This window comes from Limulus polyphemus, unplaced genomic scaffold (assembly GCF_000517525.1).
Source record: "Limulus polyphemus unplaced genomic scaffold, Limulus_polyphemus-2.1.2 Scaffold4125, whole genome shotgun sequence".
NCBI lineage: Eukaryota > Metazoa > Arthropoda > Merostomata > Xiphosura > Limulidae > Limulus > Limulus polyphemus.
The window spans coordinates 46397-66351 of NW_013669735.1; the positions used below are offsets into that span (position 1 = coordinate 46397).

At 36.1% G+C, this 19955-nt stretch overlaps 1 long non-coding RNA gene across 1 annotated transcript in view; it reads left to right on the forward strand.

The window, feature by feature from the left end:
- The window catches only part of LOC111088613, a 48279-nt gene that overhangs the window by 26613 nt on the left and 1711 nt on the right, over positions 1-19955 (forward strand). Inside the window, exon 2 of the long non-coding RNA XR_002613085.1 lies at positions 18744-18861. This is a non-coding gene — a long non-coding RNA (uncharacterized LOC111088613). The remainder of the gene's footprint in view (positions 1-18743; positions 18862-19955) is intronic.

Consider the following 19955-nt stretch of genomic DNA (forward strand, 5'->3'; position numbering starts at 1 on the left):
ATAAATTGGTCTATTAATGAATTAATCGCCATTACCAAATCGTTAAGGGGTATAGTTGTAAATAAAGTAGTAAAATCATATGTTTGTATTGTATCTGCTGATTGTTTTTTATTTAAAATTTCTTATGTTTTAAAGATAGGTTCATTATGTTTAATTATCCAGAAATCATGTTTACAACTTGGATTTTGTTGTAATTTAAAAAATAATTGATTCAGTAATTTATTTAAAAACTGCAGGTTGTTTTAGTATAGTTTTTACTGAACTAGAAATAAAATGAAATTTAATGGGAGATTTATGTAGTTTAAGAATGGCATATAGATACGGTAATTCCGAATATGGGTTTACTTTAAGATAAATATTTTATAGCTTTCGAAAAATTGTTATTAATAGCATCTTTAGACTTATTTTGTAATTGAAATGTTTGTGTAGTATTTATTTCATTAGTTGCAAGTTGTACATAAAAACGTTTACAGATTAAACCAAAATTACAGTTGGCTTTATTAATAGGCAGGATAATATATTTTTCTTGTATTTTACCGATTTTAGTTTTAAACTGAAAAAAAAATTGTTTATTGCATATATTTTTCTTAATCAACAAAAGCTAATTTATCTTTAATTCTATTAATCACACAATATCTCCATTCTAGTAACCAATTTGGAGGATAATGTGTAGAATAATTAAGTTTGATAATATAATCATTTATGTTTTTCTTATGAAATTTAATATATCTATTTTTCTACTATTCTACATTTGTCACCTTTTCCCAAGATGTTTCGTTATGAGTTATCTTTAAGTATATCCAAGTTACCAGTAATAACATGTTTATGAAAAGAGTCTGTCAAGGAATTTAAGTAACAATCACATGGTAAATTCTTCACATTATCTATATTTAAATTATTTAATTTCTTTTTATAATTATATATATATAAGAGATCCTATTGAAGTTTCATATTTAAAACTAATAATAGGTTTTTAAATATTTTGTGTTACAGAATCACGGAAAATTTGTAAATCATTAACAATCTTATGCTTAAAATTAATTACTATATACGACGATTTAATTTTTGGCACTTCATTAATTATATCATTTAAATTATTCAACTTAAGTCTAGATTTTATAATATCTGAGATTAAGTGGTTAACATGATTATTCTTAAAATTAAATGTAATTACAATTTTTGTTAATAACTTTAACTTTGAAATATTTAGTTTATATATATTATTGTAGAGTTTGTTTTTGAATTTCGCGCAAAGCTACACCAGGGCTATCTGCGCTAGCCGTCCCTAATTTAGCAGGAAAGGCAACTAGTCATTACCACCCACCGCCAACTTTTGGGCTACTCTTTTACCAACGAATAGTGGGATTGACCGTCACATTATAACGCCCCCACGGCTGAAATGGTGAGCATGTTTGGTGGGACGGGGATTCGAACCCGCGACCCTCAGATTGCGAGTCGAGCGCCTTATCCACCTGGCCATGCCGGTCCGTTCTTGTAGAGATAACTACGACTATTAGCAAGTATATTAAACTTACTATATAAATCTGTATAAAATTGAATAAAATCAATCCATTTTAATCCATTTTTGCCGTTTTCTCTAGTTTTTCTTTTTATACCGTTTTTATTGATACTATCTAGATAAAAGAAATTACCAATACAATTATTATTACTTAAACTTATAGCAGTGATGTCGTTATAATCTTGATTTAAACCGTAAGGATATAAAGTGTTATACTTAAGAATATAAATGTTTTCCTTTTGTAATCTATCTGTTTCTATATTCACAATTTCTAAAATTGTAATCACTATTGAAGCAATGGAGTGAATTCTAAAATGTTCTAATTCAACTGAATTCACCACATTATTTTTACTCTGAGACTTATGCAGATACATGCTAATATGTAGAGGATTAGACGTTTGTCCCATATATTGCATATTACACATACCACATGTTAATAAATAAATTACGTTGTAACTAATCGGATGAATAGAACTAAGAGAAAGACATGTGAGGCATCGCTTACTATCACATTTTATAACGTTTCTAGCCATATATTTCTTTGTTCATTTCTTTAGTCAGATCTTCTTGCATAATCAATACTTTTTTGCATTACACGTAATTTTAGGGTTTTATACATCAGATAACTTTACATTTTAGTTATTGTAAATGCATCATAAATGAAATATTTACTATATATTTACTCTAAGTTAGTAAGCAAAAATGTTTAAGAAGTAAAGATGTTACTAGAACTATGGAAAAAGCATGGACAATTTTATAATAAGCAGTTAAAGTGTAAGGCATATGTATGGATAAAGTGTGGACGAAATAACGAAGGATTAATCAAAGGCTATGGACAATGGATGGGTGAAAAATGGAATGAGTCTTGGTGTTATATATAGTGTATGTAGGTGTATTGATGTAGTATGAAAGAATTATGAACGATGATACTGAAGAAGTATGCAAAGCGTAAGGATAGAATAAGGTGGAAATACAGAGGGTTGAGAGCGTTTATTTCAATTACTTTGAATGTACAAATCAACAGGCTACGTAACAATTACAGTCGACATAAAGTCGTGGTAGAACGGAATGTATCAGAGCTACATTTTGACATTGGTTGGCGTTACGTAATTGTGTGATACCACAGACAACTGATCGCTTTTTGGAAGGGCATGTAAAGCCCTTTCTAACGAAAAATATTCATACACTCAAATCATAAAGATATGTTAAGATCGGGGATTTATAATTTCTAGGACGAGGATATCTTTTGTAATTAATGGCTTTGAAAAAAAAAGGAATATGGATCAAACTGGGATCCAGGATTATCCAAAAATTAGCCAGCAACAAATCGTACCTCAGCCATGGTAACCGGACAATATTACGTAATATAATCAAGAAATATTTCAGTCTGGAAAATCAACGCAAACAACGTGTATTCAAGCTTCTTCCGTTGAACCGTTGCCTACCTTAAGCAGCTGGAGAATGAAACGGATATTCATATAATTCTACAGGAATGTATATCTGTCAAGTTGGCGGATGCAGTATCTACGGATTTACTTGCGATCGTACTGTGTTGACTACGCTACAGGGATGTTGTCAAGATGCACAGTTATTAGGTAGAAAGGCGAGGTTCCAAAATCGTTCTAATATAACGTATTTAACCTCTAGAAGAGGGTAATGTGTGCGAATATAATATAAGGATGGTATAGATGGAGCATGCAAGAAGAATGATATAGGGATATAGATAATTTAGCTAAAGAATATAGAATGTTAGTATGTAAAGTAAAGAAAGACAAATAATGTAAAGCGAGTATACTAGATGCATGGATGATGTACGGAATGAATATGAACAATATATCGAAGGAGTGTACAAGATGTATAAGTAGCATTTGAGTGGGTTATTGGTAAAACAACGAAGGAATATAGAAGGTGCAAGGACTAAGTAACAGGATAATTATAAAGTTACTTTACTCATTCCGTTGCTTATACCTCTCAAACTGTAACGTATATGGTAGCGAAGTTATGTGCGTATACACATGGACCATAGGGAATGCCTTCTTAGAGCTTGCAGATTTTACTGCTTGGGAGTGACGCGTACGTAATGCTATTTATGACAATTTTAAAATATCGTTCTGAATCTTCTTGAAATCTTTTTCAGAAATTTATATGTTAATTTATCAAAAAAAAAATGAATTTACCAACACCAAATTATTGAATCAAATATCCGCAGGCAATATGATATATCTGACAGCATTATAAGTTTATGTACAGAGAACATAATGTCAGAGGTGACGTCACACAAGGTATCAACATTTGCAAGTTCTGGACCACTTAATTCTGCTAACGTATGTGTTATCGTTTGACAGCTGAAGCCAACAGAATGCATAGGTAACTTAATAAGTCACCTCGTACGTATAAAATACACAAGATACTGTAAATAAAGTAAGGAAGCGTTATTTATGAAACATAGAAAAAACATGCAGGGTGTATATGGATGAAGCAGGGATAAAATACCACTGAAGTACGGAGGTTGAGCATGTTATATTGAAACGATTTTGGAGCCTCACCACATCGTTACAGTCCGTATCGCTACGTCTGATCGTGCTGTATCTGGTGAACGTACAATTTGAAAAATGCTCTACAGTGTAGTTTTCGTGGCAAAGGACGCCATCGTAAGTCTATCTTGTCCAAAGCACACCCTTACTGCCTGCTTGCTTTCTGTGAATACGCTAGTGTACGAGAACAACGATTTCCAAGCAACCAATTCAACAGTTCAATCTTAAAGGAATGTATAGGCTCTGTGTCTGATGATTTCGTCGTAGTGTCTTCATTTTATTCTCGAGTTGTTTAAGGGTTGAAGTGGGCAACAGTTGGACATTGAAGGATATAAGCAACTTGTGTACACGTGACGTTTTCAGCCGGAGATCCTTCTTGATTATGTTGTGTACTGTTGCCTTGAGCAAATGGGCTACTTTTGCCACTGATTCATATAAAGTTGTGCGTCTGAAAGGACTTTTACATACTCTTCTCAAAACCAATAGATTTCGAATGATCTCACATTACATAAAGTAACGCCAATTATTGTCAAAATATATTTCTGACACATTCTCTTCCACCACTACTTTATATTAACGATATTTTCCACATAACCTATTGGTTTGCATGTTCAAAATCGTACATTTAATATAATGTACTCAACTTTCTGTACATAAGGCTTATGGACTATGAAAGGAATAAAAGTGAAAGGAGTATGGATGACAAGTTCAACTACACATCTATCCTATGTTATTCATTCCTATTCTACAACTTATTCACACACAGTTATTGAATGTAATAAACTGTGAGTAGGATATTGCACACGAGAGCGAGCTATACGGACAAATAATGAAAACCGTATTGATGAAGCCTGAAAAAGGTATCAGTAATTATAATTGGTCCTAATTATAACAATTACAAGACCAAACACTCAGCAGTTAATGTCAGTTACTCATTAGTACACTATAGCGTAAATCAACTATTTAATAGTTGGTTCTGTTTCTTGAAATACATATTATTGATGATTTAGCCTGTTCTTTACATCTCACACAATTTTGTCTCAGTTGACACTTCGAAATGAATTACAATGATAAACGTGTTACAAACTGTTCATAAATTGTAGCTTATCTTAAAAGAAGACGTTTGAATGTTTCCCTAATCTGAATAGCTACCAGAGAAGTAGAATTCGATCAATCACAAGAAGCTGTTGCAAACTGTCTGCAAGTGTCTCAAAGTATCGTTAACAGGATGTGGAAATAATTTTAAAATGCTAGTTGTCCAATGAAGTACTTTTCACTCAAAAGAAGACATAAACCAACTCAATTCCAATCGTTCTAAAAACACATCCAAAAGACAAAAAAATTGTTATTAATATTTTATTTCTTTTAAGAAATAAGCGATGTTTCATCCAGCAGCCAGAGGTCTGTGGTACATTTATTTTGATTTAATTTTAAACCTGATTCAAGCCCAATCACTTACAGGAATGTGATGCATACAGTAATGGTGGAAGTATGGTGTGAACGAGCATTGGTGTATGTATACCAAGACCTTCGCTATGTGGAACAGTACCATTCAGGGTGTATATTTTAAGGACCACGACTTATGCTACCATATGCAGGCCTAATTTATTCTAACATTCGATTAATGAATAATAACGTTCGCCTCTACTGTGCTACTGGTTGATTTATTTCCCGAAGAAGAGGAAACTAAATAAATGAAATGACCTAGGTGGTATTAGATTCCAATCTCATCGAGAATGTATTTGATGCAATTGGGGCGTGTATCACATCCTAAAAAGTCACTCCAGGCATTAAAGTACTCTGGATGTAGCTCTTTCAAAGAAGTGGTCGAGGATAGTTCAGGACCATATCAACACGTTGATTTTAAGCATTTAACATTGCCATCAGCTTCATTTTGTACTGTAAAGGTGAAAAAACATCTCTACGAAATGTTCTTTTACGAGCATAGGCTTAATTTTCGATCATTTGCATTTCGGACACCATGATGGATCATCAGATTTTTGATTTTCATAAACATAAGCCAAGTGATGATTGTTAGTATTTTATAAAAGTGGGTTTACCTCGTCAAAAACAAAGTGTTACAGATTTAATTGTTTTGTTCAGCAAAAAATGAGTGCACAAGTTTATATTAATGAACAACTGAAGAAGTGTCGATGACGAATAAGAAAAACCTTGGAAAAAAGGTTTAAATTCCGTATCAACTATATTGTAACTTTATTTCTATGGAAAAAAAAAGGTTTATAGTATACGGCTCTATAACGTTCCATTCTTGAAACTTTAAAATGGTACTTTACTATTGTCTCATTGGTCCTAATAATATCCATTTTACGCTATCTCTGTGTTTTCATTGGCTTATTTGGTCAAACTAACATGGAAGCTGACTTCCCTGGAATGTTTGCCTAATATACCCTCTAGAATACAGGTTGTATGTTTTGTAATGATTTTTATCTGCTTGGTGGGAGAAGGAAACGTATGCTTTCTTTATAACTAACTATATGTTTTAATCTTAATTCATGATTAGTTAAGAGCAGTGTTTCTTAGCCGGATATGGTAGACGTCCGGGCTTTGATCGTTGCGATCCCCATTATCTTTACAAGGATGACAACAATTCTTGATGTTTCTAGGTGCAGTTCGTCATAGTTCATAACAAAGGTGATATGTGCACCTCTCAGACACCTCGAAGACTGAAAAGAAAAAAAAAAAGTTAGCCTCAGCATCGACAACTCATGATCCCCTCAAAACCTGCTCACGACCCCCAAGACGGTCGCGACTCTGTTTTAGAAACACTGGTTTAGCGTGTGTCGTTGTGTAGTCAGGTTTGAGTAGAGTTCTATTCAGGTACAGATATACGTATATATATATGTATATAAATTGGTTTTGTGACAGTGTAAATAAGGCAGCAAATTTAAGTGTTGGTTTTATCGTAAAATTCGATATCAGTCGTGTTTTCGAACAACTAAGTTAATCTTTTCTTAAATAAATCCTTGAACATTTGTTAATCACGTCATGTTATCATCACCGAGACATGGAAATATTTATTCTTCATCAAGATTATGTTACTTTCCAATAAACTAGCAGAAATTAGTTAAATACCTTTTTACATTTTGCAAAAAGTGTATAGCAATGTTATTATAAAATAGAAACCAATACAATAGCGAGTACGTAGTATCGACCTTTTAACACTGCCAGAAATACTACAGCGTTCTTAAAACTACTTGGTGACGAACCACTAGTGTGTTGAGATGGAGACATTTGATTTGATGAAATTGCGTGGTGATATGTAAAAACTTCGTTCCGGTCGTGGTTCCGACATGAAACCCACTGTAACCCCTACATTTTAAAGAACCAAGCAATAGAGAAAACCTGAATCCAACACTGAGAACAACGAAGGTGTATTGTCCTTCAGTCTGAAAATTACCAACAATTATCGTAGTCTTCATGCAGTTAAAACCATTAAAACCGAACTTTGACTGTGCCGTGAATACATTCACAAATGGGACCTACAGTGGTCATCAGAGTGACTACGTGGAGGCTGATCAAAATACTTTTAGATTTAAGTATAAAACTTCATATACGACATCTAAAACATACTGCAGTCACAAAATCTTTGTAGATATTACATATAAAAAGTTACTTACAAAATTTATCTCTATGTATAATCAAATTCAAAGTTTTTGGACTCTCTTAATTGGGCACCGTAACACCTCTTTTCAAAGAATAGGGCCTACCAGTGTCTCAGCGGTAAACCTGAAGGCTTATAACGCTAAAAACTAGGTTTCGATACCCATGGTAGGCACAGCACGGATAGTCCATTGTGTAGCTTTGTGCTTGATAACAACAAACAAATAATAGGAAAAAATCCTTTGTATATTTCGAATGCATTTTTTTTTATTTATTCTCTAGAGCGATTATCGTAATGTATATGGAAAACAAATTCCTAAATCTCATGAAATTAAACGCAAGTGTTTCACAACAGGATCAGTCTCTGGAGATCTTTATTTCTTTCTTTTTAGATTAATTCAGCCTGACTGTAAAGCACTTTCCAGTTTTAGAAGTGGAAACAAATGTTTCATAATTTTACATTACTTGTGATAGTAATAACATTAAATGATCAACGTTGTTAGTGAACTTTATAAGCAGATAAATCCACTGTCTGTTATTTTTGGTGACGAGGAACTCATTTTGAGGTTAATAAGACTTGGAGATGACTTGAATAAATAAGAAAGAAAACCTTATTATAAATTTAACAAAACAACTAATGTACAACGTTTTTATAAAACTTTGTTACTATGTTAAATTGATAAAACGTTTCCTTTGTTAACCATTCCAGTGTGCTTCCAAACATTATTAACTACCTATTATGTTGTTATGAATCTAAAATTATGCTACCTTCTCAAGAAATTTTGACAGATTTTTAAAAAAAAATAACAGTCTTGGAATCCTGAGCTAAAAGACCCGGCATGGCCAGGTGGTTACGGCGCTCGACTCGCAATCTGAGGGTCGCGGGTTCGAATCCCCGTTCTACCAAAAATGCTCGCCCTTTCAGCCGTGGGGGCGTTATAATGTGACGGTCAATCCCACTACTCGTTGGTAAAAGAGTTGGCCAAGAGTTGACGGTGGGTGGTGATGACTAGCTGCCTTCCCTCTAGTCTTACACTGCCAAATTAGGGACGGCTGGCGCAGATAGCCCTCGTGTAGCTTTGCGCGAAATCCAAAAAACAAACTGAACTAAAATATTTTTTATAAGGAAAAATCCAACGTTCCCATGTTCTTGTACACGTGTACTATGGATTCTGTGGGAAAGATCAGAATCTGCGAAGTGATTCATAAAGAATGTAGATTGATAACAAAGGGAAATTATGGGAGTATCGTACGAACAATTATATATATTCATTAAAATAGCTATGTTTAAGATTACAGATAAAATAGCAACTTACACGACACTATAGACTTTTATTCTGAATTATTTTTTGGGGGGGTTCATAGTCGGAATGTCGCTACGCTAGTTCGAATAAGGAGACGTACGCTTCTCACAAAAGCACTGGCGATATGCTGAATGAATTCACTACTTAGATTAGTTTTTTTTTGAAAGATAATATTTTTCAACATAAATAGTATTTACTTAAGTCCTCAGAGGGATTAAGAAACTCCTTGTATGTATTAATCTATTAGTCAACACCAACATTTGTCATTAACCTCCTGCTTGAGTTTCAGTTTTTTCTTGATTATCTAATTTTCGAATTGTTCTAATTATCACATTTGGTTCTTTTAATAACATTTCGTTATTCTATTAGGTGATTAAACAACATGTGTTATGCTTAAACGTATATCACACAAGAAGCTCAACACTGATTTCAACCTGATATATGCCTCAAAACGTAGTTTTATTAACAAAAACGTTTTAGAAAACACAAAACAAAAACAGTAATGAGGTATGGAGGTTGAGTATGCTATATTAAAACGATTTTTGAGTCTCACACGTCGTTACTTCATTACATCCAGTCATGGCCTATCTCACGACCGTATATCTTGACTGCAGCCATATAGCTTAATTTCACTGAAAAAGGTTCCTTTACAAGACATCATGGCCAAAACACACCAATCCTCTCTGCTTGCCTTCCATAATCCATTTAGCGTGCAAAAGTGAGGGTTTTCGAGCTTTCGTTTCAATAGTTTGACTGCACTGAAATCCATAGGCAACTTTACTGGTACGTATTCATAAGGAATGGCATAAAACTTGTTTCATTCTTCAGGTGCTTGAATCATGCGACGGGTGAATGGATATGTCGTGGAAGCAGCTTGTGTGCACGTGGCTTGTGTCGCTTTTCCAAACGGAGATTCCTTTTGATTATGTTGTGCCTGAGACACGAGGACGGTTTTTGTCACTGACCTTTGTTGTTTGTGGATTGTCGCCTTTTATAAGACGCCGTACTTTGCTTACTATTGTTGAGGTGTGACTTGTTGCAGGACTTTTTGGATGGCTCTGCTTCTACAAGTTGGTCAATATTGCTTTCTTTTCAATAACATAAAGGAGAAGAAATATTTCCGTCTTGTAAATTTTAAATCACTGATCTGAACACATCTTTATGATCTGAGTGTAAGAATATTTTACATCGGAAAGGGCTCTTACAAATCCTTCCAAAAAGCGATCACTTTTCGGTGGTATGACATTAGGTACACAACACTAAAAAAAAGTACAAAATACAAACCGTTCTATAGTAAATGCCTTAACTATGGTTGTCACGTAACTTGCTTACTTTCATAATCAAAATTATTTTAATATATTGTATTCAACCGTCTGTAGATAATGAATTGGATAAGTCATACTGCAAAAAGATACAAAAAAAAGGACTTTCGTCAACATTTTGCGAACTGGTTTATCAAAAAAGCAAACTGATATAAACTAAGCTTGATTTCCGTCTTTACTAATAACCTACTTTAACGCATGTTATATTGATTTATGATTACAGTGTAGCTGTCTCTTAGAGTTTATCGAAATATATGTGTTTACGTTTTGGTTCTTAGAAATTCACAAGTACAATTGTGGCGTCTAAGCTTTATTTGGGTGACCTGGTGATTGGGGCGCTCAACTCAAAATCTGCGGGTCGTGGATTTTGTTCCCGTCGCCGAATATGCTCGCTCTTTCAGCCGTGGTGGCATTATAACGTGATGGTCAACCTCGTTATTCGTTGATAAAGAAAGTAGCCTAAGAGTTGGTGGTGGATAGTGTTGATTATCTGCCTTTCCTCTAATCTATTACTTCTAAATTAGGTATGGCTAGCGCAGGTATCCCTCGAGTAGCTTTATGTGAAATTCAACAACAACAAGCAAAAACTTTGGTTGCTTGACCTTTTACTTGAATCATATTTGGTAACTAGGTTCAAGTACTTTATTTTTTACTTTAAATAAACGTAGTTAGCAACTTGATTTAATTCTAACATTTTAATGAAAGTATTTAGTCTAGTTTGATTCTTTTATTGTAGTGTAGTTTGTTTGTTGCTAAGTGCAAAGCTCACAATGGGCTATCTATAGTTTGACAACCAAGGGTATCGAAACCCGGTTTTGAGCGTTATAAGCTTTCAGACTTACCTCTGAGTCACTGAGGAGAAGGGGGTGTAGTTTGAATCAAATCCTTCACTTCTGAATTCTTGAACGTGTTAACTAGATTGAGAACCTTAATTTCCCGCTATTCAACACAGAGTTGCAGTTGTGTTTTTGGATGGGAGCCCAAGGAAGAAGAGATTCTGGTAAATGTTATTAGAGGTATTGCTTACACCGTTGGGAAATCCGGAAGTTGCTGTATTCAAATATGCAATCCATATTATGGAATGAATTTCAATCAGGAGTAATGAGCAGCCAAAGAAGCACGGGACTCCAGAGTGGCCGCATCATCTTACCAGTAACAATCACACACATTAGTTGATTATCTTATCTTGATTCTCAATTCCAATTATTCAACCTCTCTACATGGTCTGTTTGAGGTTGGAGACATAGTTCTTGATCTTCTGATCTGGCAGAATGCTACTACTGCTATTATCACTACTGCCCTTATCAACACAAAACCTATTTTTGAGTGTCTCCTCGGCATGTTTGGACTTGATAGATGGATTTGTCTCAACAAGGGCTATCAAAAAAGCCATCATGATCGCATCCACAGAAGGTGCACGGGTTGCAAGTCGAACATCTCGGAACTGTGCGGATGGATGTAGATGAGAGGATAATGGTGATTGATGATGACATGCCGGAGAGTAGCAAAGTTCCAGTTATGGTCAGCGGAGCTTGGAGCTGTCTGCTGAAGATCTATCAGGCTATAGTCTGAAAAACAGATGCAACGACGGGTGAAGAAGAAGGATCACGTAATAGATCCGACGATTATACAACAAGACTTACTGCAATTAAGTATGGGGTTTCTGCTGCTGATGTGTCCAGTCATAACAAGGTCAGGTTTTGTCCTAATTAGAAACTAAGTTATAAACGTCTCATGGTGTCCCAGAATTTTTACATTATATCCCTGCCACCGAACTGCTTCTGGTTGAGAGAGAAAGAGAGAGAGAGAGAGAGAGATCCTGTGCTACTGGACAAACGTATTAGCTTCTTTATTTCTTTACTTCTAACTGTTCATTTAACGTTTTCTTTTCCAATTTTTTTTTTCCAATTTCCAATTCTTTACTATATATAGCGTCTTTGGACAGAGGAACGAGAACTCGCCCAGTGTTTAGCTCGCTGGACTGTTGAATTGAGGTTCCGTAGTCTGTTTCCATTACTGGTCCCCACTTGGAGAACGTGGGTGCTTTATAAGAATGACGGTGAGATTTTATTATTCAGTATGACAAAATTAGGGACGGCTACGGCGAATAGCCCCGAGTAGTTTTGCACGAAATAAAAAAAAAACCAAACAAACTTTCGATAAAACTTTACATTAAGATGATTCTATACCTTGTTAAACAACTCCCAAACATTACTGTGCTGTTGATAGTATGTCCTTGTCACTTTGACTGCTTTTTCAACACTTTATAACTTTTATTAGTTGATGTGATAAATGTGTATGTATCATATAAACGGTGAAGTATAAAAAACGCAGCAGGAAAAGTTATGTTAGTGAACGCTAACAATCTATCTTAAGCCAACTGCAATGAGTTTTGTCATCGTCTTTAAAATGAATTATTGATGTGTCAAGAAACAGTGTATGTTTAGCGCACGACGACAGTTTGTTCGATGTCTATTAATTGTTCATCACAACACACTGAATTACTGAACCAATGAGGCAGCGCCGCTATTAAATATATAATCGAAATAATTTTCTCATGTTGAAGAACACGATGATTGGTAAATAAAGTTGAACGTTTTTGGTTACCCAATTAAAGTGCCTAAACACAATTCGTTGTTACTGGTTCTGAAGCTTTGATGTTGATTAAGAACTTTTGCTGCCGGTTCTAATCCCCGTCACACCAAACATGCTCGCACTTTCAGCCGTGGGGGCGTTATAATGTGACGGTCAATTCCTTGGTAAAGAGTAACCCAAGAGTTGGCGGTGGATGGTGATCACTAGCTGTCTTCCCTCTAGTCTTGCACTGCTAAATTAGGGACGGCTAGCGCAGATGGCCCTCGTGTAGGTTTGCGCGAAATTCATAACAAACAAACAAGAACTTTTTACGGAATCCCTCAAAACGATGAGAAGCATTGATACTTAAAAGAAGAGAAACAAAAAGTCTTCAAAATTATGAAATATGAGTTCTAAACATGAGGACACTTTCTTTTATGTCCCTAAGTTTGAACTATAGGCCAAAGGAAAGGCAGTCGTTAGCAAACAGTACCCACATCCACTGTCATTTTTATACATAAAAAACTACAGAAGTATTTATTTGTAATCTTAGTTTCCAGATTGACAAAACAGCCTTTCATCAGAGGCATAAAATGGACTCTGTAACGGATCGAAGCTTACATAATTGACGAAGAAAAAAAAACAAAAACGATATGACACGTGAGAACTGAAACGTCAACGTGCACCATAGAATAGTTTATTGTATACAAAGCTGCAAGTGTAATAAACAATATGTTGGCGTGACAAAGCAAACATTCAGTGCCCGTTTAGTAAGACACACCCTTGGTGATCTACTTGTCTTTGGGTCTCAAGTGATTAAACAAACCCGTAATGACAGGATTATGTTGGAAGCTTTAAGGAGAGAACAACCCGTGAATTTGTCACCAAGTGGGCTGAACAGAGAAATTGATGTAGCAATTCTTTTGGTTTCCGGCATGTTGAATTACTAGAGCGAGATATACAGTTTGTTATTATTGTTGATAGTACAGGCCACTCACCCGTTATTGTTTTATAAACTATTCATTGTTCAATCTGTACGACTTTGGGCTTTTCATGAATTATGTATCGTTTGATCCATTATGTTTTAGACTTCTGATGAACAGCTGTCAACAGTGCGGAAGCTTAGATTGTTTGTTTGTTTTGGAATTTCGCGCAAAGCTACACGAGGGCTATCTGCGCTAGCCGTCCCTAATTTAGCAGTGTAAGACTAGAGGGAAGGCCGCTAGTAATCACTGTGGGGGCGTTATAATGTGACGGTCAATCCCACTATTCGTTGGTAAAAGAGTAGCCCAAGAGTTGGCGGTGGGTGGCTGAAAGGGCGAGCATGTTTGGTGGGATGCGGATTCGAACCCGCGACCCTCAGATTGTGAGTCGAGCGCCTTATCCACCTGGCCATGTCGGGCCTCTAGAAATGGACCAATGCCTCACTTACGTTTAGTATTTTCGACAAAAAAATTCAATACAAGTGTACACGTTTTATAATCTTTAACAAAAGAGCAAACTGAAGGATAGAAAAATGAGTTCACAAGGAACTTATAAGAGACTAGAAGAAAGGCATCTAGCGAATAGCACCCGCCGCCAACTCTTGGGTTACTCTTGTCTGGCCGAATATTAGAATTTGATTGGCACTATTACGTCGCTCCCACGGCCCAAAAGTGCAGAGATCTTACCATGAATCCGAGGATTCCCAGTCTCGGCACGCCTACTATCAGGTCACGCCCAACCCTTGACACCTTAGAATCTGAAAAAGAATCCGTAAAACATCCGTACTGAATATATCCGGTTCAACAAACTGAAACCAAAACCTAATGTTTCAGCGTAATCCATTGTTTTCATAGATCTTTTTCCTTTGATAAAACTAAAACTTCTCATAAGTTTTTAAACTACTTCCTCTCAGATTCGAAAGTCGACTGTCACTCCCTAAGGTTTGGTAACAATCGGTCCAGCGATTCACCAGTTGAAAGCGCACATACACACAACGGGTTTTCTCACTTAATGGTTTAGATTTTTCTGAAAACTGCGAAACTTCTAATGAAAGTCGAGAATGAAAAAGAAAACAACTAGCAACATATGAAGTTTTATTATAAAAATAGTTTACAAATGATTAGGCTTAGTGGTGGAATACAGCGCTGTCCGTGCTTTTAGCAAAAAACTATATTTTTGTTTATTTTATCGCAAAGCCACACTATGTGCTATTTCTACTCTGTTCACCGCAGGAAATCGAACCCCGGATTTTAGTGTTGTAGGTTCGTAAACGTACCATTGACTCACCGGGGGATTTATCTAAAAGGAAACACGTTATCGATAAAAAAAAAAAAAAGATGTTTGTTTGTTTGATATTAAGTACAATGTTACATAATGGGCTCAGTATCTGTGTTAAGCCCACGAAGGTATTGAAATCTGATTTTTAGCGTTATAAGTCCCCAGACTTATCGCTGAGCCACTAGGTGGTAAAATATAAAGATCTCTTCTTTGCATGATTAGGATTTAGGGTTCACAATGTAAGCTTAGAGTCGTTTATCGTGAACAACTCTGTAAATACATGACTATAAATTAAACATAAATATCTGTTTTCGAATAACGAGTCAAAAGATCCATTCGAAGCGTCATCTTGATATTGAATTGATTTTTCCCACAATATCTCAGCTAGGGGTATTCGAGCCAAGCGTTAATATACACGCCAGACTGCAGTTATATTGGTACAATATTGTACATAACACATCACGTGTAGTATAAGATACAAAAATCTGATTGTTACGTCTTACAATAAAGAAAGATAGGGTTGGGTTACTATCTATTTTACAATGAAATAGAAAATAACTTTAAATCGACAAAAGGCAGCTCCGAAGAAACATTTCGATCAGCGTTCAGGGGTAGTTCTTATTTTCACCTCTCCATTATTCCATGGCTATAAATATCTTATACTTGAGCACAAAAGACCGAACACAGGATGTATTTTGTTGTTGTAGAATGTTAAATAAATCGTGACGTTAAACACGCGTGATTCTAGGTTGTCTCTCACACGTGAACTGCAACTGGGAGAGGAATGTAACATTTGAAACAACAATGAAAAATTCGTTTTGGAATGACGTATAAGAGGCACGTGATATTATGGAAAGCGAGTTAGTTAGGCAGCATGAAAGCACGGATACTTTGTTGATATGAAATATCAAAACTTTGTCATTTCAAGTTAAGTGTAACCGAGTTGTTATCAAACTGAACCACGTTAGGAATGCTTGTAAGTCACCGTTAGGTACATCCGCGAACACTGTGTGAAAACGGCTGTTCGATATTCCACACACACTCAACTCAATATACAACTATAAAGCGTAGAAAGAAAAATGTCACACCACACTCAGTGTCTTCTATTTCTTTTTGTCCTCATCTTCGTGACGACCACCTGGTGTGAAAAAGTTAAACTGAAAGTGTTTGTGAAATATCATACCCACCAGCGACAAATGGAGCACGTCCTGAATTCGAGGGAAGCGACCCTGGAAGGGGAGTGTGCACGCTACTGCTGGGGGGGACAAGACTGTCGTGGATTTAACTACCACCCGGACTCCAAGGAATGCCAGCTTTTGGAATGGCCAAGTGATGACTTGCTGGTCACGGAAGGGTTTCTCGTATATTTCAAAGAGGTAGGGGACAGGACAGAAAGAAAATTATACGTTCAAAATTTAGAACTATTCAACCTTTACCAAAAATGAAGGCAGTCTCCGGAAGATTATATTAGACAGGACTGAAGTCGTTCCACCAAACACTGTACTTACTTTAAAACTTTAGAAGCAACAAAGTCATAACTAAATATAAAGACGTGGCTTTAATAAGTCTAGAAATTTAGACGGTAATTAGGCAGTCAATGACTATATGTAAATTATACAAAAGTTCCTCAGGTATAATGGAGTCCATTTCGGGGTTAATTAAGGGATTAATTAATGTCGGTTACTAGTAGTGAACGCAGTGTGTGTGTATTTCCATCGGGATGATATGGGAAAGAGCCCTGCCCCCTCCCCCCCAAACATCTCCTCCACCCAAGATATCAGGGTTTAATTTTTAAGATTTTTACATTGTGACTCCCAATGACATGATTGTGTTGGGTTTTTTTTTGTATGGGCAGGACAACGTGGCCACCAAGTTTCATCAAAATTTGATCATTTTTGACTGAGTTATAGAGCCAAAAATAGTGTAAAAAATAGTGTAATAATAGCCAAAAATAGTGTAAAAAATTAGTTCTCATGTTAACAGATAGGGGGTTTTGGATTTTCGTGACCTTCACCCTCCAAAAATAAAGTAATCACTTTTAAGTTGGGCCATAGTCCAAGTGTATGTTCAGTCGTTTTCGAGATCCGTTCCTGACAAAAAAAAACAAACAAACTTATAACCCGATCGTTTTGGAAATGTTTGTCGTGTTTGTTTTCCATCTTTCCACTCGATATTTTCTTGCTAATCGACTTTCATATCACATTTTTATTCTACTTTATCAAACCCCATTAGTCTCCCTTTTAAGTTAAAGTTGTTTTTTTAAACAAAACCTTTCTAACTGCTTTATATTTAATATTCCAGATTTATTCCTGTCATATTGAACAACGGAAATTTGTCAAACCTGTTACATTCATTTGAAAGCTAACCAATACATTTCCAAGTTGGCATGACGTCACTCCTCCTTTTCTTGAACTCTGCTAAAAAACAATATATATGTATATGTACATGTGTGTGTGTGTGTGTGTGTTAATGGATAAAGAGTGGTATATGACAAGTGTAATAGGACAACTGCACATACACACACACACATTGCACAACGTCTTCAGTTTCACCTTCTGATGTCTCGAATCTTGATTGGATCTGGGAGGGTCAGATGCTATTTGGATATCTTCCTCCACTATCTGATGTCCTCCGGTTTTTTTGTTTGTTTTTTAATTTCGCGCAAAGCTATTCGAGAGCTATCTGCGCTAGCCTTTCGTAATTTAGCAGTGATAGACAAAAGGGAAGGCAGCTAGTCAACACCACTTACAGTCAACTCTTGGGCTGTCCTTTTTCCAGCGAAAAGTGGGATTGATCACCACATTATAATGCTCCCACGGTTGAAAGGACGAACGTGTTCGCTGACGAGAATCGAACTCGCGACCTGCAGATTACAAGTCGAGCGCCCTAACCACCGGGCCAGTTTCATGTCTTCAGGTGGGTGAAAGGCACGTTTGTGGACTGATATCTTTAAAATCTAATGTTCGATTCCCTACAGTGGACATATCTCACTTTCTGATACTTAATTTAGCAATCCCAACTTTAAAGATAACTCTTTACAGCGTATTTCTGTGTACCGGTGACCTTTTGACCTTTACCCATGACTAAATTAATCAGGGTTTAAGAGCTTCGTATGTAGTGTCTGTTGAATACGTTTGGTCAAAATCCACCAATCCAATCTTGAGATATCGTGTCCACAAAACGTGGACAGACTTACAGGGGCGGACCAATATGCCTCTCTCTGCCCCCCCCCCCAGTGGCACAGTGGTATGTCTGCGGACTTACAACGCTAGAAACCCGGTTTCGACACCCGTGGTGGGCAGAGCACAGATAGCCCATTGTGTAGCTTTATGCTTAACAACTTCAAACAAACAAGCTCTCTCTCTGATATTATAATCCATCCCTAATTTGCGGTATGTCTGCGGACTTACAACGCTAGAAACCAGGTTTCGACACCTGTGGTGGGCAGAGAACAGATAGCCCATCGTGTAGCTCTGTGCTGAACTTCAAACAAACAAATCTCTCCCTGCTTCGCGAATCAATGTGACAATAAGAAAACTATTCGGTATATAAATGTATAGTATTTCCTGTATGTGCCATTATACTTATCAAACGTTTTTCTACACAGATAACCTGTAAAGACCAACCCTGTGAAAATGGAGGTACGTGCTTAGAACGACCAGGTCAGCTGGAAGGTTATACGTGTAACTGTGTTCGAGGTTGGTGTGGAGACAGATGCCAGAAACGTTAGTTTTCACTTTTTTTACGATTCTCTTGGTTATTCGTGTATTTATTTCAATGTATAGCAGGATTTATAATCCTGAGAAGAACACTGAAGTTTTCCTGTTTTTATTTCCCTGTATTACAGTTTTAGTATTCCTCGTAGCGTTATACGTTTTAGGTCATGACCCCTGAACCTTGAATCATCAACAAATAAATCTATAAGAAATATTTACTTTTTGTTATTTCATCAACTTTTTTTTGTCAAATCTTACCTCATGTTTAATGCAGGTTAAGCCTAATAATAGACATTGTGAACACAGCATCGACAGCCCATTGTGCAGCTTTGTGCTTAACATAAAACGAAACAGATAAACCAAACCTTATCATAGAATATTTTTATTCAGAGTTTTTTCTTTTTCTGTAGAGAGGTCGAGTACGTTATACTAAACCGATTTCGGAGCTTTTTGTCTCCACCTCCGGTTATGCTCTGTCACATGACTATATTGGTAATAGTCCTGCAGTGCAATTTCCATTGCAAAAGGCCCCGGCGTAAAGCTGTCATTTCCAAAGCAAACTTCTCCTTGCAACTTTAACACTGTTAAAGACCTATGCACCATGAAAAATCGTGTAACGTTGTTTGTCAGAACTATGTTTTCACAAACAGACTGGGGTTTATTAAGAATATTAGCCCTGTGTTTAAATAACATTTGTAGATGGTAAAAAATTAATATCTTATTATTATGAAACAAAATGACGTTGCTTCATCTTACGACGTCATTCCTTGTCTAATTAGCACGTGACTTTAGACAAGGCCCAGTGTTCCCTTTTTTGGTTCATCTTCGTTGTTAAGACTAAACGTTTGTTAATCAGTCTATATCAACGAGATCTTTATTTATTACGACACACGCATCTTTAAAGGTTCCCACTGTTCTGCCAACAACAGTCATCACGACTTTAAGGTTTCTCAAGACACTGAAAGGCTTCCATATGTCGTGATAATGCTTGGTGACGGCTTGAACGGGTAGTGAAGAAAAACTTTAATATAAGTTTAACATAACAGCAAATGCGCAACGTTTCGACAAGGTGTCATCATCAGGTACAAGTCAAAACGTTATAC